The following is a 22331-nucleotide window of genomic DNA, read 5'->3' as shown; positions in this document are numbered from 1 at the left end:
TTTCAAACTGACTCACTGACAGTTAGTGTGGCTCCTCTATTTGGATTCTGAACTGAGCTGCAGCCCCACCTCTGGAGCCATCCCTGGTAATTACTATTAATGTGCTCCAGACGCCCTTTCCCCTTACAGTATGACCATATTTTGCTGCATAGCCCCCACCACACACACACACACACACACACACACACACACACACACACACACACACACACACACACACACACACACACACAGGGCTGGACTGGCCCAGAGGGGTACAGGGGAAATCCCCGCTGGGCTCCACTGCCTGAGGGCCCACCTCCTCCTCTAGGAATAGGTTTCCAGACTCTACAGCTGAATTATACATAAAAATATATTTATCATGAGGTCAAAACCATGCACTCTCTAATGGTTAGACAAACCTCTGTGGTGGATGACCACACCTCTTTTAGAGAGTGACCACACACCTAAGCATGGGCCCTTCATGCTCCAGTCCGACACTGCACACACACACACACACAACTCCACTCCCCTTTTTATATGTACCTCAAAGTCAGGGCCGGTTCGAGACCTCTCTGCGCCCCAGGCAGGAAATGGGTGTGTGGCTTAATACAGGGGTCGTGGCCAGTTACGCCCCCTGTACATTAGTAGTGCCGCTTAAATGCTGAGCGGTGCGCGATGACTTCATCGCGCACCACACAGCAAAAGGTCCTCTCCACGAAGGGAAACTAGACGCGTAGCGTCTGGTTCCCTTCACCGGGGACACAGCTGCACAGCCAGGGGACACAGCGGGCAGCGGAGGGCACAGCAGTGGCGGATCTTGCCATGGTGTGGCGCCCTCCGGATGGCGCCAGCGCCCTCTGGAAGGCGGCGCCCTGGGCAAAAGTCCTGCTCGCCCGTGGCAAGATCCGCTACTGCTCAAAGTTATACTCAACCATACCCCTTCCCCCTTCCCCATATGTTCTTTCTCAATAGCTTCCTTACCTTCGTGCCGCACTACTTCTGCTGTTCTGCACTCAGCTCTGTAATGGCTCCTCAGGCACAGACATTGGAGTGCCTGGTCCCCTTCCACATGATTCAATTTCAGACAATCCAGTAGAGGGTTTGCCGGGGGGAGGGATGAGGCCTGCAGAAGGGATGGGGATTCAGTCTTTGAATGGCTGCTTTAGCAGGAGAAAACTTTTCCTATCTACAGTAGCAGCAGCAATGGGGGATCGGAGCTGAGGCGTTTTGACGCTGCGGTTACACAGTTTGACATGCGCAGCAGCAGTGGAATTCAGCAGAGCTGGGAAAGCGCCTCTTCAGCCTGGTGCCTCCCTACTTTGCTTACCACGCTGTGCACATTGCACCAACCCTGATGCTAGCAGAACTACAAGCACCAGTATGCATAAAATCTGGTGGGATATCAGTGTATGCAGTTGTGAACCAATGGCCATGGGTACAGGGAGAACCTCTCCTCTACCGCCACTTTTGAGATGCAGGACTACAGTAGCTCATTTCCAGTACTTTCTGTTTACTTCTTTAATAATTAACATTTTAATAATTCAGTTAATGACATAGACAGAGATTTACTGTATCATAGCTTAGGAGAGCTAAAGTAGAGAGAGATTATGTACGAACCAATCAGCTGCTAACTGCCATGTTACAGGTTGTGTTTGAAAAATGACAGTTAGGGGCTGATGGTTGACACTTTGGGGTCTATTCATGAAGCAGAAAAAAGCCCTACCTGGGGAAGACCTCACTGCTGGATGCCAGGATACCGGATCACATCGCCGGAGAGGTGAGAAACATGAATTGCTACTTTATTACAGCTATATATTGCATCGAACCAATGCGATGTATAGTTATAAGTACCAATCCATTTTTTTTACATGAATAGACCCCTTTATCTCTCTCTACTTCATGTCTGTCCAAGCTTTGATACATCTCCCCCATAGCCATTTAACACTAGATTTACTGGATATATTCTCATACCTCTCTTAACTGACAGGGTCAATTGGCAATTGACTTTTTCTTTCCATTGTTAACTCTTATTTTGAGATTCAATGTTGTGTCTGCAATACTAGTGTTAATCTACATGTTTCTAGATGTGCCAATAAATATGGGTAGGAAAAGAGCATCACAATTATGTACACTGCACAAAATCACTGTTTATTAAAAATGTTCTGTAAGTTTTGTAAACATGCACAAATTGTTACAACATACAATAACTAGAGATGTGCACCAGAAATTTTTCGGGTTTTGTGTTTTGGTTTTGGATTCGGTTCCGCGGCCGTGTTTTGGATTCGGACGCATTTTGGCAAAACCTCCCTGAAATTTTTTTTGTCAGATTCGGGTGTGTTTTGGATTCGGGTGTTTTTTTTCAAAAACCCCTCAAAAACAGCTTAGAATTTGGGGGTTATTTTGATCCTATAGTATTATTAACCTCAATAACAATAATTTCCACTCATTTTCAGTCTATTCTGAACACCTCACACCTAATAATATTGGCCCTCATTCCGAGTTGATCGGTCGCAAGGCGAATTTAGCAGAGTTACACACGCTTAGTCTACGCCTACTGGGAGTGTATCTTAGCATCTTAAAAGTGCGAACGAAGTTTACGCAATATTGCGAACAAAAAAAACTTAGCAGTTTCTGAGTAGCTCCAGACTTACTCTGCCTGTGCGATCAGTTCAGTGCTTGTCGTTCCTGGTTTGACGTCACAAACACTCCCAGCGTTCGGCCAGACACTCCCCCGTTTCTCCGGCCACTCCTGCGTTTTTTCCGGAAACGGTAGCGTTTTCAGCCACACGCCCATAAAACGCCGTGTTTCCGCCCAGTAACACCCATTTCCTGTCAATCACACTACGTTCGCCGGTGCGAACAAAAAGCCGTGAGTAAAAATCCTTTCTTCATAGCAGAATTACTTAGCGCAGTCACAGTGCGAACATTGCGCATGCGCTCTAAGCTGATTTTCACTGCGATGCGAAAAAAAAGAACGAGCGAACGACTCGGAATGAGGGCCATTATTTTTAGTGCTACAATTTGCACCGAGGTCGCTGGATGACTAAGCTATAGAGATGAGCGGGTTCGGTTTCTTTGAATCCGAACCCGCACGAACTTCACTTTTTTTTTCACGGGTCCGAGCGACTCGGATCTTCCCGCCTTGCTCGGTTAACCCGAGCGCGCCCGAACGTCATCATGACGCTGTCGGATTCTCGCGAGACTCGGATTCTATATAAGGAGCCGCGCGTCGCCGCCATTTTCACACGTGCATTGAGATTGATAGGGAGAGGACGTGGCTGGCGTCCTCTCCATTAGAATAGATTAGAAGAGAGAGAGAGAGAGAGAGATTGTGCAGACAGAGTTTACCACAGTGACCAGTGCAGTTGTTGTTAAGTTAACTTTTATTTAATATATCCGTTCTCTGCTATATCCGTTCTCTGCCTGAAAAAAACGATACACAGCAGTCACACAGTGTGACTCAGTCTGTGTGCACTCAGCTCAGCCCAGTGTGCTGCACATCAATGTATAAAAGCTTATAATAATTGTGGGGGAGACTGGGGAGCACTGCAGGTTGTTATAGCAGGAGCCAGGAGTACATAATATTATATTAATTTAAAATTAAACAGTGCACACTTTTGCTGCAGGAGTGCCACTGCCAGTGTGACTAGTGGTGACCAGTGCCTGACCACCAGTATAGTAGTATATTGTTGTATACTATCTCTTTATCAACCAGTCTATATTAGCAGCAGACACAGTACAGTGCGGTAGTTCACGGCTGTGGCTACCTCTGTGTCGGCAGTCGGCACTCGGCAGGCAGTCCGTCCATCCATAATTGTATAATTATATACCACCTAACCGTGGTATTTTTTTTTCTTTCTTTATACCGTCGTCATAGTCATACTAGTTGTTACGAGTATACTACTATCTCTTTATCAACCAGTGTACAGTGCGGTAGTTCACGGCTGTGGCTACCTCTGTGTCGGCAGTCGGCAGGCAGTCCGTCCATCCATAATTGTATTATTATAATATATACCACCTAACCGTGGTTTTTTTTTCATTCTTTATACCGTCATAGTGTCATACTAGTTGTTACGAGTATACTACTATCTCTTTATCAACCAGTGTACAGTGCGGTAGTTCACGGCTGTGGCTACCTCTGTGTCAGCAGTCGGCAGGCAGTCCGTCCATCCATAATTGTATTATAATATATACCACCTAACCGTGGTTTTTTTTTCATTCTTTATACCGTCATAGTGTCATACTAGTTGTTACGAGTATACTACTATCTCTTTATCAACCAGTGTACAGTGCGGTAGTTCACGGCTGTGGCTACCTCTGTGTCGGCAGTCGGCAGGCAGTCCGTCCATCCATAATTGTATTATAATATATACCACCTAACCGTGGTTTTTTTTTCATTCTTTATACCGTCATAGTCAGTCATACTAGTTGTTACGAGTATACTACTATCTCTTTATCAACCAGTGTACAGTGCGGTAGTTCACGGCTGTGGCTACCTCTGTGTCGGCACTCGGCAGGCAGTCCGTCCATCCATAATTGTATTATAATATATACCACCTAACCGTGGTTTTTTTTCATTCTTTATACCGTCATAGTGTCATACTAGTTGTTACGAGTATACTACTATCTCTTTATCAACCAGTGTACAGTGCGGTAGTTCATGGCTGTGGCTACCTCTGTGTCGGCAGTCGGCAGGCAGTCCGTCCATCCATAATTGTATTATAATATATACCACCTAACCGTGGTTTTTTTTTCATTCTTTATACCGTCATAGTGTCATACTAGTTGTTACGAGTATACTACTATCTCTTTATCAACCAGTGTACAGTGCGGTAGTTCACGGCTGTGGCTACCTCTGTGTCGGCAGTCGGCAGGCAGTCCGTCCATCCATAATTGTATTATAATATATACCACCTAACCGTGGTTTTTTTTTCATTCTTTATACCGTCATAGTCAGTCATACTAGTTGTTACGAGTATACTACTATCTCTTTATCAACCAGTGTACAGTGCGGTAGTTCACGGCTGTGGCTACCTCTGTGTCGGAACTCGGCAGGCAGTCCGTCCATCCATAATTGTATTACAATATATACCACCTAACCGTGGTTTTTTTTTCATTCTTTATACCGTCATAGTCAGTCATACTAGTTGTTACGAGTATACTACTATCTCTTTATCAACCAGTGTACAGTGCGGTAGTTCACGGCTGTGGCTACCTCTGTGTCGGCACTCGGCAGGCAGTCCGTCCATCCATAATTGTATTACAATATATACCACCTAACCGTGGTTTTTTTATACCACCTAACCGTGGCAGTCCGTCCATAATTGTATACTAGTATCCAATCCATCCATCTCCATTGTTTACCTGAGGTGCCTTTTAGTTCTGCCTATAAAATATGGAGAACAAAAAAGTTGAGGTTCCAAAATTAGGGAAAGATCAAGATCCACTTCCACCTCGTGCTGAAGCTGCTGCCACTAGTCATGGCCGAGACGATGAAATGCCAGCAACGTCGTCTGCCAAGGCCGATGCCCAATGTCATAGTACAGAGCATGTCAAATCCAAAACACCAAATATCAGAAAAAAAAGGACTCCAAAACCTAAAATAAAATTGTCGGAGGAGAAGCGTAAACTTGCCAATATGCCATTTACCACACGGAGTGGCAAGGAACGGCTGAGGCCCTGGCCTATGTCCATGGCTAGTGGTTCAGCTTCACATGAGGATGGAAGCACTCAGCCTCTCGCTAGAAAACTGAAAAGACTCAAGCTGGCAAAAGCACCGCAAAGAACTGTGCGTTCTTTGAAATCCCAAATCCACAAGGAGAGTCCAATTGTGTCGGTTGCGATGCCTGACCTTCCCAACACTGGACGTGAAGAGCATGCGCCTTCCACTATTTGCATGCCCCCTGCAAGTGCTGGAAGGAGCACCCGCAGTCCAGTTCCTGATAGTCAGATTGAAGATGTCAGTGTTGAAGTACACCAGGATGAGGAGGATATGGGTGTTGCTGGCGCTGGGGAGGAAATTGACCAGAAGGATTCTGATGGTGAGGTGGTTTGTTTAAGTCAGGCACCCGGGGAGACACCTGTTGTCCGTGGGAGGAATATGGCCGTTGACATGCCAGGTGAAAATACCAAAAAAATCAGCTCTTCGGTGTGGAGGTATTTCACCAGAAATGCGGACAACAGGTGTCAAGCCGTGTGTTCCCTTTGTCAAGCTGTAATAAGTAGGGGTAAGGACGTTAACCACCTCGGAACATCCTCCCTTATACGTCACCTGCAGCGCATTCATAATAAGTCAGTGACAAGTTCAAAAACTTTGGGTGACAGCGGAAGCAGTCCACTGACCAGTAAATCCCTTCCTCTTGTAACCAAGCTCACGCAAACCACCCCACCAACTCCCTCAGTGTCAATTTCCTCCTTCCCCAGGAATGCCAATAGTCCTGCAGGCCATGTCACTGGCAAGTCTGACGAGTCCTCTCCTGCCTGGGATTCCTCCGATGCATCCTTGCGTGTAACGCCTACTGCTGCTGGCGCTGCTGTTGTTGCCGCTGGGAGTCGATGGTCATCCCAGAGGGGAAGTCGTAAGCCCACTTGTACTACTTCCAGTAAGCAATTGACTGTTCAACAGTCCTTTGCGAGGAAGATGAAATATCACAGCAGTCATCCTACTGCAAAGCGGATAACTGAGTCCTTGACAACTATGTTGGTGTTAGACGTGCGTCCGGTATCCGCCGTTAGTTCACAGGGAACTAGACAATTTATTGAGGCAGTGTGCCCCCGTTACCAAATACCATCTAGGTTCCACTTCTCTAGGCAGGCGATACCGAGAATGTACACGGACGTCAGAAAAAGACTCACCAGTCTCCTAAAAAATGCAGTTGTACCCAATGTCCACTTAACCACGGACATGTGGACAAGTGGAGCAGGGCAGGGTCAGGACTATATGACTGTGACAGCCCACTGGGTAGATGTATGGACTCCCGCCGCAAGAACAGCAGCGGCGGCACCAGTAGCAGCATCTCGCAAACGCCAACTCTTTCCTAGGCAGGCTACGCTTTGTATCACCGCTTTCCAGAATACGCACACAGCTGAAAACCTCTTACGGCAACTGAGGAAGATCATCGCGGAATGGCTTACCCCAATTGGACTCTCCTGTGGATTTGTGGCATCGGACAACGCCAGCAATATTGTGTGTGCATTAAATATGGGCAAATTCCAGCACGTCCCCTGTTTTGCACATACCTTGAATTTGGTGGTGCAGAATTTTTTAAAAAACGACAGGGGCGTGCAAGAGATGCTGTCGGTGGCCAGAAAAATTGCGGGACACTTTCGGCGTACAGGCACCACGTACAGAAGACTGGAGCACCACCAAAAACTACTGAACCTGCCCTGCCATCATCTGAAGCAAGAAGTGGTAACGAGGTGGAATTCAACCCTCTATATGCTTCAGAGGTTGGAGGAGCAGCAAAAGGCAATTCAAGCCTATACAATTGAGCACGATATAGGAGATGGAATGCACCTGTCTCAAGTGCAGTGGAGAATGATTTCAACGTTGTGCAAGGTTCTGATGCCCTTTGAACTTGCCACACGTGAAGTCAGTTCAGACACTGCCAGCCTGAGTCAGGTCATTCCCCTCATCAGGCTTTTGCAGAAGAAGCTGGAGGCATTGAAGAAGGAGCTAACACGGAGCGATTCCGCTAGGCATGTGGGACTTGTGGATGCAGCCCTTAATTCGCTTAACAAGGATTCACGGGTGGTCAATCTGTTGAAATCAGAGCACTACATTTTGGCCACCGTGCTCGATCCTAGATTTAAAGCCTACCTTGGATCTCTCTTTCCGGCAGACACAGGTCTGCTGGGGTTGAAAGACCTGCTGGTGACAAAATTGTCAAGTCAAGCGGAACGCGACCTGTCAACATCTCCTCCTTCACATTCTCCCGCAACTGGGGGTGCGAGGAAAAGGCTCAGAATTCCGAGCCCACCCGCTGGCGGTGATGCAGGGCAGTCTGGAGCGACTGCTGATGCTGACATCTGGTCCGGACTGAAGGACCTGACAACGATTACGGACATGTCGTCTACTGTCACTGCATATGATTCTCTCAACATTGATAGAATGGTGGAGGATTATATGAGTGACCGCATCCAAGTAGGCACGTCACACAGTCCGTACTTATACTGGCAGGAAAAAGAGGCAATTTGGAGGCCCTTGCACAAACTGGCTTTATTCTACCTAAGTTGCCCTCCCACAAGTGTGTACTCCGAAAGAGTGTTTAGTGCCGCCGCTCACCTTGTCAGCAATCGGCGTACGAGGTTACATCCAGAAAATGTGGAGAAGATGATGTTCATTAAAATGAATTATAATCAATTCCTCCGCGGAGACATTGACCAGCAGCAATTGCCTCCACAAAGTACACAGGGAGCTGAGATGGTGGATTCCAGTGGGGACGAATTGATAATCTGTGAGGAGGGGGATGTACACGGTGATATATCGGAGGGTGAAGATGAGGTGGACATCTTGCCTCTGTAGAGCCAGTTTGTGCAAGGAGAGATTAATTGCTTCTTTTTTGGGGGGGGTCCAAACCAACCCGTCATATCAGTCACAGTCGTGTGGCAGACCCTGTCACTGAAATGATGGGTTGGTTAAAGTGTGCATGTCCTGTTTTGTTTATACAACATAAGGGTGGGTGGGAGAGCCCAAGGATAATTCCATCTTGCACCTCTTTTTTCTTTTCTTTTTCTTTGCATCATGTGCTGATTGGGGAGGGTTTTTTGGAAGGGACATCCTGCGTGACACTGCAGTGCCACTCCTAGATGGGCCCGGTGTTTGTGTCGGCCACTAGGGTCGCTAATCTTACTCACACAGCTACCTCATTGCGCCTCTTTTTTTCTTTGCGTCATGTGCTGTTTGGGGAGGGTTTTTTGGAAGGGACATCCTGCGTGACACTGCAGTGCCACTCCTAGATGTGCCCGGTGTTTGTGTCGGCCACTAGGGTCGCTAATCTTACTCACACAGTCAGCTACCTCATTGCGCCTCTTTTTTTCTTTGCGTCATGTGCTGTTTGGGGAGGGTTTTTTGGAAGGGCCATCCTGCGTGACACTGCAGTGCCACTCCTAGATGGGCCCGGTGTTTGTGTCGGCCACTAGGGTCGCTAATCTTACTCACACAGCTACCTCATTGCGCCTCTTTTTTTCTTTGCGTCATGTGCTGTTTGGGGAGGGTTTTTTGGAAGGGACATCCTGCGTGACACTGCAGTGCCACTCCTAGATGGGCCCGGTGTTTGTGTCGGCCACTAGGGTCGCTTATCTTACTCACACAGCGACCTCGGTGCAAATTTTAGGACTAAAAATAATATTGTGAGGTGTGAGGTATTCAGAATAGACTGAAAATGAGTGTAAATTATGGTTTTTGAGGTTAATAATACTTTGGGATCAAAATGACCCCCAAATTCTATGATTTAAGCTGTTTTTTAGTGTTTTTGGAAAAAAACACCCGAATCCAAAACACACCCGAATCCGACAAAAATAATTCGGTGAGGTTTTGCCAAAACGCGTTCGAACCCAAAACACGGCCGCGGAACCGAACCCAAAACCAAAACACAAAACCCGAAAAATTTCAGGCGCTCATCTCTACTAAGCTAAGCGACCCAAGTGGGCGGCACAAACACCTGGCCCATCTAGGAGTGGCACTTCAGTGTCAGACAGGATGGCACTTAAAAAAAATAGTACCCAAACAGCACATGATGCAAAGAAAAGAGAAAAAGTGGTGCACTGTGGTCGCTGGATGGCTAAGCTAAGCGACACAAGTGATCGGCACAAACACCTGGCCCATCTACGAGTGGCACTGCAATGTCAGACAGGATGGCACTTAAAAAAGTTGTCCCCAAACATCACATGATGCAAAGATAAATAAATAAAAAAAAGGTGCAAGATGGAATTGTCCTTGGGCCCTCCCACCCACCATTATGTTGTATAACAGGACATGCACACTTTAACAAACCCATAATTTCAGCAACAGGGTCTGCCACACGTCTGTTGCTGATATTACTGGTTGGTTTGGGCCCCCACCAAATAAAGAAGCAATAAATCTCTCCTTGCTCAAACTGGCTCTACAGAGGCAAGATGTCGACCTCATCATCATCCTCCGATTCCTCACCCCTTTCACTGTGTACATCCCCCTCCTCACAGAGTATTAATTCGTCCCCACTGGAATCCACCATCTCAGGTCCCTGTGTACTTTCTGGTGGCAATTGCTGCTGGTGAATGTCTCCACGGAGGAATTGATTATAATTAATTTTGATGAACATCATCTTCTCCACATTTTGTGGAAGTAACCTCGTACGCCGATCGCTGACAAGGTGACCGGCTGCACTAAACACTCTTTCGGAGTACACACTGGAGGGGGTGCAACTTAGGTAAAATAAAGCCAGTTTGTGCAAGGGCCTCCAAATTGCCTCTTTTTCCTGCCAGTATACGTACGGACTGTCTGACGTGCCTACTTGGATGCTGTCACTCATATAATCCTCCACCATTCTTTCAATGGTGACAGAATCATGTGCAGTGACAGTAGACGACATGTCAGTAATCATTGGCAGTCAGTCAGGACCAGATGTCAGTTTTCGCTCCTGACTGCCCTGCATCACCGCCAGCGGGTGTTTTTGGAAATCTGATCCTTTTCCTGGCAGCTCCAGTGGCGGGAGAAAATGAAGGAGGAGCTGTTGGCCGGTCACGTTCCGCTTGACTTGACAAGTGTCTCACCAGCAGGTCTTTGAACATGTCTGCTGGAAAGAGAGATACAACGTAGGCTTTAAACCTAGGATCGAGCATGGTTGCCAAAATGTAGTGCTCTGATTTCAACAGATTGACCACCCGTGAATCCTGGTTAAGCGAATGAAGGACTCCATCCACAAGTCCCACATGCCTAGCGGAATCGCTCCGTTTTAGCTCCGCCTTCAATCTCTCCAGCTATTTCTGCAAAAGCCTGATGAGGGGAATGACCTGACTCAGGCTGGCAGTGTCTGAACTGACTTCACGTGTGGCAAGTTCAAAGGGTTGCAGAACCTTGCACAACGTTGAAATCATTCTCCACTGTGCTTGAGTCAGGTGCATTCCCCCTCCTTTGCCTATATCGTAGGCAGATGTATAGGCTTGAATGGCCTTTTGCTGCTCCTCCATCCTCTGAAGCATATAGAGGGTTGAATTCCACCTCTTTACCACCTCTTGCTTCAGATGATGGCGGGGCAGGTTCTGGAGTGTTTGCTGATGCTCCAGTCTTCGGCACAAAGTGGCTGTATGCCGAAAGTGCCCTGCGATTCTTCGGGCCACCGACAGCATCTCTTGTATGCCCCTGTCGTTTTTTTTTAAATTCTGCACCACCAAATTCAATGTATGTGTAAAACATGGGACGTGCTGGAATTTGCCCAAATGTAATGCACGCACAATATTGGTGGCGTTGTCCGATGTCACAAATCCCTAGGAGAGTCCAATTGGGGTAAGCCATTCTGCGATGATGTTCCTCAGTTTCTGTAAGAGGTTGTCAGCTGTGTGCCTCTTATGGAAAGCGGTGATACAAAGCGTAGCCTGCCTAGGAACGAGTTGGTGTTTGCGAGATGCTGCTACTGGTGCCGCCGCTGCTGTTCTTGCTGTGGGAGGCAATACATCTACCCAGTGGGCTGTCACAGTCATGTAGTCCTGAGTCTGCCCTGCTCCACTTGTCCACATGTCTGTGGTTAAGTGGACATTGGGTACAACAGCATTTTTTAGGACACTGGTGAGTCTTTTTCTGACATCTGTGTACATTCTCGGTATCGCCTGCCTAGAGAAGTGGAACCTAGATGGTATTTGGTACCGGGGACACACTACCTCAAGAAATTCTCTAAGTCCCTGTGAACTAACGCCGGATACCGGACGCACATCTAATGCCAACACAGCTGCCAAGGCCTGAGTTATCCGCTTTGCAACAGGATGACTGCTGTGATATTTCATCTTCCTCGCAAAGGACTGTTGGACAGTCAAGTGCTTACTGGAAGTAGTACAAGTGGTCTTCCGACTTCCCCTCTGGGATGATGATCGACTCCCAGCAGCAACAACAGCAGCGCCAACAGCAGTAGACGTTACACTCAAGGATCCATCTGAGGAATCCCAGTTAGGAGAGGACTCGTCAGACTTGCCAGTGACATGGCCTGCAGGACTATTAGCTTTCCTGTCTAAGGAGGAAATTGACACTGAGGGAGTTGGTGGTGTGGTTTGCCGGAGCTTGGTTACAAGAGGAAGGGATTTAGTTGTCATTGGAATGCTTCCGCTGTCACCCAAAGTTTTTGAACTTGTCAATGACTTCTGATGAATGCGCTAAAGGTGACGTATAAGGGAGGATGTTCCTAGGTGGTTAACGTCCTTGCCCCTACTTATTACAGCTTGACAAAGGCAACACACGGCTTGACACCTGTTGTCCGCATTTCTGTTAAAATAATTCCACACCAAAGAGGTGATTTTTTTGGTAATTTGACCAGGCATGTCAATGGCCATATTCATCCCACGGACAACACGTGTCTCCCCGGGTTCCTGACTTAAACAAGCCACCTCACCATCAAAATCCTCCTTGTCAATTTCCTCCTTAGCGCCAGCAACACCCATATCCTCATCCTGGTGTACTTCAACAGTGACATCTTCAATTTGACTATCAGGAACTGGACTGTGGGTGCTCCTTCCAGCACTTGCAGAGGGCGTGCAAATGGTGGAAGGAGCCACCTCTTCCCGTCCAGTGTTGGGAAGGTCAGGCATCGCAACCGCTGACACAATTAGATTCTCCTTGAGGATTTGTGATTTAGAAGAACGCACAGTTATTTGCTGTGCTTTTTCCATCTTAACTCTTTTCAGTTTTCTAGCGGGAGGATGAGTGCTTACATCCTCATGTGAAGCTGAACCACTAGCCATGAACATAGGCCAGGGCCTCAGCCGTTCCTTGCCACTCCGTGTCGTAAATGGCATATTGGCAAGTTTACGCTTCTCATCAGACGCTTTCAATTTTGATTTTTGGGTCATTTTACTGAACTTTTGTTTTTTGGATTTTACATGCTCTCTACTATGACATTGGGCATCGGCCTTGGCAGACGACGTTGATGGTATTGAATCATCTCTGCAATGACTAGTGGCAGCAGCTTCAGCACTAGGAGGAAGTGGATCTTGATCTTTCCCTATTTCACCCTCCACATTTTTGTTCTCCATTTTTTAATGTGTGGAATTATATGCCAGTAATATTATTATATCAATAGTAATGACCTACTGTACTGTACAACTATATACTGTTGGTCACCAAAATGCTGCACTGTACTACTATATATACTGCTCACAAAAATGCAGCACAGATATGGAATGGATACTTGCAGTGACACAGAGCTGCAAGAAATAGCAATGGCCTACTGTACTGTACAACTATATACTTTTGGTCACCAAAATGCTGAACTGTACTACTATATATACTGCTCACAAAAATGCAGCACAGATATGGAATGGATACTTGCAGTGACACAGAGCTGCAAGATACAGCAATGGCCTACTGTACTGTACAACTATATACTGTTGGTCACAAAAATGCAGCACACTGAGCACAGATATTTGCAGCACACTGAGTACAGATATTTGCAGTACACTGAGCACAGATATGGAGCTTTTCAGGCAGAGAACGTAGATTTTTGCAGCACACTGAGCACAGATATTTGCAGCACACTGAGTACAGATATTTGCAGCACACTGAGCACAGATATGGAGCTCTTCAGGCAGAGAACGTAGTTCCATCTCCAATGCACGAGTGAAAATGACGGTGACGCGCGGCTCTTTATATAGAATATGAATCTTGCGAGAATCCGACAGCGGGATGATGACGTTCGGCCGCGTTCGGGTTAACCGAGCAAGGCGGGAAGATCCAAGGCTGCCTCGGACCCGTGTAAAATAGGTGATGTTCGGGGGGGTTCGGATCTCGACGAACCGAAACCGCTCATCTCTAACAATAACCTGTTTTGAAAACCAGATGAAACAAGAAAGAAGAACAAGAACACTTTCATATCCACCCAGCTGTTGTGAATCTCAGCCACAATAGGAGGGTTGTAAGGATAGCTTTCATGACTATACCCTTCAGTATCCGAGTTCTGAGGTTCAAAATCCTTGTCACCTCATTGGATTTAGATTCCTACCCTCTGGACTGGGCAGGAGACGGTTACCGGACTTCAGGTCGACAACAAAAAGGTTGACACACATAAGGGGGACACACCTTATGTCGACACCAATTGGTCGACACACATTAGGTCGACATGGAAAAAGGTCAACATTAGTTTTTCACATTTTTTTTTCATTTTTTTAACTTTTTCATACTTTACGATCCACGTGGACTATGATTGGGAACGGTAATCTGTGCTGAGCTCAGCTGTAGCAGAGTGATGCACCTTACCCGAAGCATGGTGAGCGAAGCACTAATTGGGGTTCCCAGTCATCATACAAAAAAAACGACACCAAAAAATAAAAAACTCATGTCGACCTTTTGTCCATGTTGACCTTTTGTCCATGTCGACCAAAGGTGTGTCGACCAACTGGTGTCGACCTAAGGTGTGTCGACCTTTTTGGTGTCGACCTGGAGTCCGGATACCGTCTCCTGCCCAGTCCAGAGGGTAGGAATCTAAATCCAATATTTGGTGTCGACCTGGAGTCCCAGACCCAGAGTCCCAGAACCCAGGAGACATGTCATGCAGATACTCCAAAATTTTGGCATCGGTACGACCTCACCGTACGCATGGCATGTTGACGCCCCAAAGCAGGCAGAAGCACTGAGTGACTTGTAAACAAAACCACAGCATAACAATCTCAGCAAGTTGCACCTTGCACATGACTGCATTGTTGTGGCTCAGCTAGGCCCTGTCGGCGCTCTCTGTCACTATGCACCTTCAAGGAAACGTGCTCATCGCAACAAAGTGTAAATTGCACTTTGTCAGCTCCACAGAGATTTTTCAGAAATCAGAGCAGTTATTCTCCTCCAGACATAATATATGGAATTGAAAACCAAAAATATGCAGCATGTGCAAGCAAGTCACTTCTTATGGCAATGCAAATATGCAGATAATGCAGAGCAATTGCATACAAAAGGTCACTTTTTAAAAAAAAATATGGTTTATCGGCATCAAAACAAACATCAACAAACAAAATCATCGAATGAAGAGACGTAAAAAAGTTAAAATGAGATCTTCTAATGGTTTTTGAAAAATCTTTTCATCACTATTTTATACAAACAGCCAAGTTATTAAAAGCCAGAAAATTCTGTAGCCTTAAATACCTAAACAACAGAGCAGCAACATTTCAAAATTTGAAAAGGGTCAACTGACAACCCTTGGTAAGGGTGTAGTACGGTATGCCGGCGCTCGGGCTCCCGGCGACCAGCATACCGGCGCCGGGAGCCCGACCGCCGGTATGCGTGGCGAGCGCAAAGGAGCCCCTTGCGGGCTCGCTGCGCTTGCCACGCTGCGGGCACGGTGGCGCGCTACGCGTGCCACACTATTTTATTCTCCCTCCAGGGGGGTCGTGGACCCCCACGAGGGAGAATAGTTGTCGGTATGCCGGGTGTCGGGATTCCGGCGCCGGTATACTGTGCGCCGGGATCCCGACATTCGGCATACAGAAGACCACCCCTTGGTAAACCTAGTGTTTAGCTCTTATGGTAGTATGCATCCCATATGACTACACTGACTTGTCTCGTTTCATATGGACTCATGTCTAACTTTTTTGCATGAATATTCCTGAAGTTTAACTGTGTTCCCCTTTATTATCGGTTGGTAAGGCTGAATAAAGCCGTGGGCTGATTTAAACGGGGTTAAGAACTCTAAGGGCTGTTTCACATGCAGCAGTTTTTGCCGGGCGGGAAAAAGACGGATTGCTTTTTCCAGTGCCGGTATTGTAATTAATAATGTAAGGGGTAAGGTCCTTTCACATGACACGGTCCCGGCTGCCAGGTTTCAGCCTAAATATTCACAGAAAAATCGGGCTGCCAGGCCGGGGCCGTGCTGTCCTTGTAGGCAGTGAACCGTGTGTGTGAATGGGAGCTTTCATACACAACAGTTTTTTTTCAAGCTGGTTCTGCTGCTGCGCATGCACACAGCATTAAACAAGGCTCATAGACACTGCCGGATGGTAAAAAGCCAGACAACGTTTGTCTGGCTTTTTGCCATCCGAGCAAAACCGCCTCGTGTGAAATAGCCTTGAGGGTGAAAATTCCAAGGGTGATGCCTGTGACTTAGCCTGGACTTAAACTGGATGAAAACTGAAAGAAAATCAAACAAATAAGGAAAAACCTCTTATAACTACATCAACACTTGGACTGCTTCATAACTACAAATGTATGTTCATTTCTAACATCCTCCAATCATCACTGCTTGTGAACACTATACAACCAATTTCTGAGGAAAACATTAGAAATGCAATGTTTTGCTTGTCATTGACAATACCGGGGATCAATGGTGGCTCCAGAGGTAGGGCTGCAGGTCAGTTCAAATTTCAAATAGGGGAAACACACCAACTGTCACCAACTGCCATTTCAAACTGACTCAATGGCATTTGGTGTAGCTCCGCTATTTGAACTTTGAACTGAGCTGTAGCCGGAGCCCCACCTCTGGAGCAACCCCTGCTGGGATACAAATTTTGGTCTTAGAGGCATAGTTAATGAAGGTACACTGGATTGATGTTTGCACAAGCAAACACTGTAATTTTTGCTCTTTCATCAGCTTTATTTGCTGTACTGTTAACTTGTGTACATCAACCACCATTTATTTACTTGCAAGCCTTTGTATTACTATCACCTGCTTTTATGAAATTCTACTGCTCTTTCTCTCATTCTTCCACCACTCCTATATTCAATTTACTACCCCTATTTGCCTCAGCCACACTATGCCCAGGCTGACAACACCCCCCAATACTCCTTGTGTAATCCTTTATCTTATCCATCCGTATTGGACCATGTCACTGAATGCCTTTCTGCCATTTCATCTTGGATGACATCTCAAAACCTCAAACTTAATATTTCCAAAACAGAATTAATTATATTTCCTCCGGCCAATAGCAGTTGCCAACCTGATATCTCTATCACTGTTGATATAGTAACTCAGCAATCATCCCTACCCCACAAAATCGCTGCCTAGGTGTCTTTCTTGACTCTGAACTGTCCTTTGTTCCCCACATTCAATCTGTCTCAAAATCATGTTACATACATCTAAGAAACATATCCAGAATACGACCATATCTTACACAAGACACAGAAAAACTCTGATCCATGCTCTCATTATCTCATTCTCATTATCTCATTATCTCCCTCATTGATTATTGTAACAGTCTCCAGACTGGTCTTTCCAAACATAGGCTCTCACCACTACAATCCATTTTGAATGCAGCTGCGAGGCTAATCTTCCTCGCTAGATGTTCATCATCTGCAGATCTGCTCTGTCAGTCCCTCCATTGGTTGGAATGCCGGATCTGTCTGTAACAAACTGGTCCCAACCCATGGCCTCTTCTTCTCCAATTACCTGCATCCCCTAGCCATCACTAAAACTTGGATTACCCCCTCTGACACAGTTTCTCCTGCTGCTCTCTCTGCTGGAGGACTCACATACTCACATACCCGCCCGACCCAGGGGGTCGCCATGGTGGTGGTGTTGAAGCTCTTAATCCTCTAGCTGCACCTACCAACTCATACCTCCGGAACCGTCCTTCACATTCTCTACATTTGAGGTCCATGCTATACACCTCTGCTAACATGCTAATCTTCGAGTTGTTGTAATTTACCTTCCCCCTGGCATTTGCTCCAAATTCCTCAGCAACTTTGCTTCCTGGCTTCTTCACTTCCTCTCTTCTGACATTCCCTTCATCCTAGGCGATTTCAACATACCTATCAATATCCCCACTAAATCGCTTGCCTCTAAACCCCTTAACCTCACCTCTTCACTTGGTCTCTCCCAGTGGACCTCCTCACCCTCACATGGGAATGGGAGCTCACTGGATCTGGTTTTAACTCACTGTTGTGATATTTCTGATTTGTCCAACTCCCTTCTCCCCTCTCTGGCCACCACCTGTTCTCTTTTAACTTATCTCTATCTGCTTCCCCATCTTTTCCTCCTAAAGCTACCATCACTAAGCATAACATTGAGGCTATTGACACCACATCCCTATTCTTCCTGTTCGACTTCTCTCTCCTATTCTCTCTCTCTCTCTCTCTCTCTCTCTCTCTCTCTCATGTCCTAAAACAGCCACTTCTCTATACAATGCATTACTTACTTCTGCTCTTGACTCTGTCGCTCCACCAACCACTTTTCACCTTTGCAGATTACAACCTCAACCCTGGCACACCAAATTCACCAGATATCTTCAAAAATGCTCAGTGGAGGAAATCATGCTTTAAGGCAGACTTCCTCCATTTCAAACTTACAGTATGCTCTCGTCCTTCAGTGCGGCCCTTTCCCTTGTTAAACAGTCATACAGTACTTCAAGATTATCATCTCCTCCCAGTCATCAAACCCCCAGTGCCTCTTTGCCACTGTCAACTCCCTCCTCTGCCCACCCCCACCTCATCTCCCCTCCTCACTCTCTGCTCTTTACTTTGCCATTTATTTCACATCCAAGATTGACTCCATACGTCAGGAAATCACATGCCACCAGACCATCAGCAACCAGCCACCTCCTATCCCTTACCACCCCTTACGACCCCTCTTGTCAACTCTGCCATGTTTCTCCCATGTATCTGGTGAGGAAGTCATGGCACTCATCTGTCTCTCCCCCCACACCACCTCCTTACTTGACCTTATCCCCCCGAACCTCTTCTGCTAGCTCTCTGCTTCTGCCTGTTCTCATCTTGCCCACCTTCTCAATCTCTCCCTCTCATCAGGCACTGTCCCCTCTGCCTTCAAGCATGCAATCATCTCCCCTATTCTTTAAAAACCTACCCTTGCTCCAAACACCCTCTCCAACTACCGACCAATCTCTCTCTTCCCTTTTGCCTCCAAACTCCTTGAGAGTATTGTCTACAATCACATTACTGCCTTTCTTTCCTCCCACTCACTGCTTGACCCTTTCCAGTCTGGCTTCTTTTCTCTCCACTTCACTGAAACTACCCTCACAAAAGTCTGCAATGACCTCCATGCTGTCAAATCTAAGGGCCACTACTCTCTGCTTATTCTTCTTGACCTCTTTTCTGCTTATGACACTGTGGACCACCCTATCCTTCTGCAAATCTCTTTGCAGCAAGATAGATAAATAGAGCTAGGAGTATACTATCTGATTCTAGACATCCGTCTGCTTATCTTTTTACTAAGTTGCCCTCTAGTAAGCGTTTTAGATCTTTGAAAGCACGCACAAATCGTCAACGGAACAGCTTCTTTCCAACTGCCGTGCGCATGGTAAACACTCATTGTGAATAATGTGTCATCTCTCTAATGTGTGTTATAGTGTGCTCTTTTATACCTATGTCCTACTTTTTTATCATCGTTTGGTGTGTTGTAAAAATTTCATTTCGTTGTCAACCTTTCTTTGATAATGACAATAAATGTATCATATCGTATCGTAAATCCATCACTCACTTTGTCTCTGTGAACTGCCCTCTCCTGACTGTCCTCTTACCTCTCTGACCGTTCCTTCTCTGTCTCCTTTCATGATTTCACCTCCCCCCACTTCCACTAACTGTAGGTGTCCCCCAAGGTTCTGTTCTTGGTCCTCTCCTTTTCTCTCTCTATACATCCTCTTTAGGTGAACCCATTAGCTATTTTAACTTACAATACCTAATAATCTCTATGCTGATGATACTCAAATCTACCTTTCCTCGCATGTCCTCTCCCCTGCTCTCCTCACTCGTATCTCCAACTGTCTCTCTGTTATATCTTCTTGGATGTTAAACGTAACATGTCTAAGACTGAGCTGATCATCTTCCCACCCTCCTGCACAATCTCACCTCCCACAATATACTTATCTATGGATGGGACTACTATTTCCTCTAGCCCCCAAGTGCACTGTCTTGGAGTCATCCTTGACTCCTCCCTCTCCTTTAATCCACAAATTCAGCACCTCTCACAAACCTGCCATTTTCGGCTCAAAAATATTTCCAGAATTAGACCCTTTCTCACCCTGTATCCTACGAAGACCATTATCCACTCACTGGACATTTACAGACTGGACTACTGTAATCTACTCCTAACTGGCATCCCTAACAATTGCCTCTCTCCACTCCAATCTATCCTCAATGCTGCAGTCCGGCTCATCTTCCTCATCAAATTCACTATATACACCTCCCCTCTCCTACAAGCCCTTCATTGGTTTCCTTTCAGAATCCAATTCAAACTTCTCACACTCACTTACAAAGCCCTCACCTACTCCTCTCTCATTTACATCTCTGACCTTATCTCCCTCTACACTCCCACCCATCCTCTTCGCTCCACTAATGCACACCACCTCTCCTGCCTACTGATTACTTACTCCTACTCCTACCATCAAGATTTCTCATGTGATGCACCCTTTCTCTGGAATTCTCTATGTCAGACTCTCCACCTCTCTACAAGACTTCAAACAGGCTCTCAAACCCACTTCTTCACCAAACCCAGTCTAATCTCATCCTAACCCTGTTCCACACTCACTGTCTACCCCTTCTGTGTCACCCGTGACTGTCTTCCCCTCCCCTTTAGAATGTAAGCACTCATGAGCAGAGTCCTCAACCCTCATGTGCTTATCCTTCGCTTACTTAAACCGTCTTCAACGGCATCTCATCGCTCAGTTTTCTGCCACACTAATACTGTACTTATGTCAGTGTTGTCTGCTGCTATAGCTATGTTTATTTATTCTGCACTTGTCCTATTTTGTCTTCAACTTAAGGTCACTATTTTCTTGTTTTGATTATTTTGTTTATGTACTCTGTAATTGGGCACTGCGGATCCCTTGTGGTGCCATATAAATAAAGGATTATAATAATAATAATAATAATAATAACAACAATTGTAATTGTTATTACTGTTACTGAACAATATTATTTATTTTGATATTCTCAGGGTGGTAGCGAAGAGTGTGCAAGCAGTACCATCGCTTAGAGCACAGGGCCCTGGACCGGTTCTGTTGCTGCCCCATGGCACATGCATAAATAAAAATGTTTTTGGAAACATTAAGAGGTTTCTTGTTTATATGTCTTGACCTAGGCCTTATGTGCCTCCTTCCTTATGACTGAATCTTTATGCACAGTATCCTTCCTACAGTATCTCTAAACCCAAGCATGCAAGATTCACCAACTGGGCCTGATTCAGAGGTGGACTCAGGGAAGGCATTGGACGCGAAGGGCTGATGTATAAGTCTGTGCATGTGTCTGAGTCACACTGCCAGGGACATATATGGAACTAAAAGTGGCCCTGTAAAATGTTATAGAAGTGGCCCGACATGGGCAGCACAAGAGGTATAACATGCCGTGTAGCCATGGCAGCATCACTGGATGGCAGAGTTGCTGTACTGCAGAGATGGAATAACAGAATGAATGGGGACAATGCAGTGTACTGTGTGTGCTGGTCTACCTATCATGTGAGGGGTGAGACCAGATGACAACATACAAAACTGGGCCCCAAAGATACCCCCAAAACAGGCCCACAAACAGGCCCCTAGTAGGAATCTTCCTGGTGAGCCCTATGGCCAATCCACCCCTGCACACTGCACATGTATCCCAATGGTTACAGCTCAGACATAGATGCAAATGGCATGCACGTCCATGCAATTTCAATGGAAATTTCTGAGTGGTAACTTGGGGTGAAGTAGCAAGACGCAGGCATGTTGCGGTCAGCACTGACACAAGATGAAGAATCTGTGTCTCAGTAGGGATGGTGCCATCTCTGACGGTGTGTCTTTATGTACAGAGCGGGGGAATAATACTGCAGCTGGTAGATGTCTCAGGATGACCAGTGCCCACAGCATTAACATAAATACACAGTGGCAAAAGATGCAGTTGCTACTGCAATAGTATCCACCTCTGAATCTACTATCTGCAATAATATACTCTGCTGGACTTGCACTCAAACCCAACTGTAGTAAATAGAATAAGCAAGGAGAATCACATTGTCTGCTGGAAGACTCCCCCCTCTGGCGATGCCCTACTGAGCACACAGCACATCAGCTTAGTGCTGATGTGCTGTGTCTCCCTGCCCGGCTCCACTACGCATGCGTGGGATCCCACTAATCACGCGAGATCCAAGCCACAGCCAGGGACAGCTCTGTCCCTGCTGTGCTGCATGGACAATGCTTACCAATCTTACATTGCTCCTTTATATTGGCCTGCTATCTTTTAGATAGCAGTATCGAGATGGACAGGG

General features: G+C 46.3%; 1 long non-coding RNA gene across 1 annotated transcript; it reads left to right on the top strand.

Annotated features, from left to right (window-relative positions):
• Positions 1 to 9: 9 nt before the first annotated feature.
• LOC134935150 (uncharacterized) lies at positions 10 to 21146 on the top strand. Its single transcript, XR_010179940.1, has 2 exons — positions 10 to 86; positions 21033 to 21146. It is a non-coding gene; the product is annotated as an uncharacterized LOC134935150 (long non-coding RNA).
• The last annotated feature ends 1185 nt before the right edge of the window (positions 21147 to 22331 follow it).

The sequence above is a fragment of the Pseudophryne corroboree genome, chromosome 6 (assembly GCF_028390025.1).
Source record: "Pseudophryne corroboree isolate aPseCor3 chromosome 6, aPseCor3.hap2, whole genome shotgun sequence".
NCBI lineage: Eukaryota > Metazoa > Chordata > Amphibia > Anura > Myobatrachidae > Pseudophryne > Pseudophryne corroboree.
The sequence above is the reverse complement of the archived record's forward strand: the minus strand, read 5'-3'. Positions and strand labels throughout refer to the sequence as shown.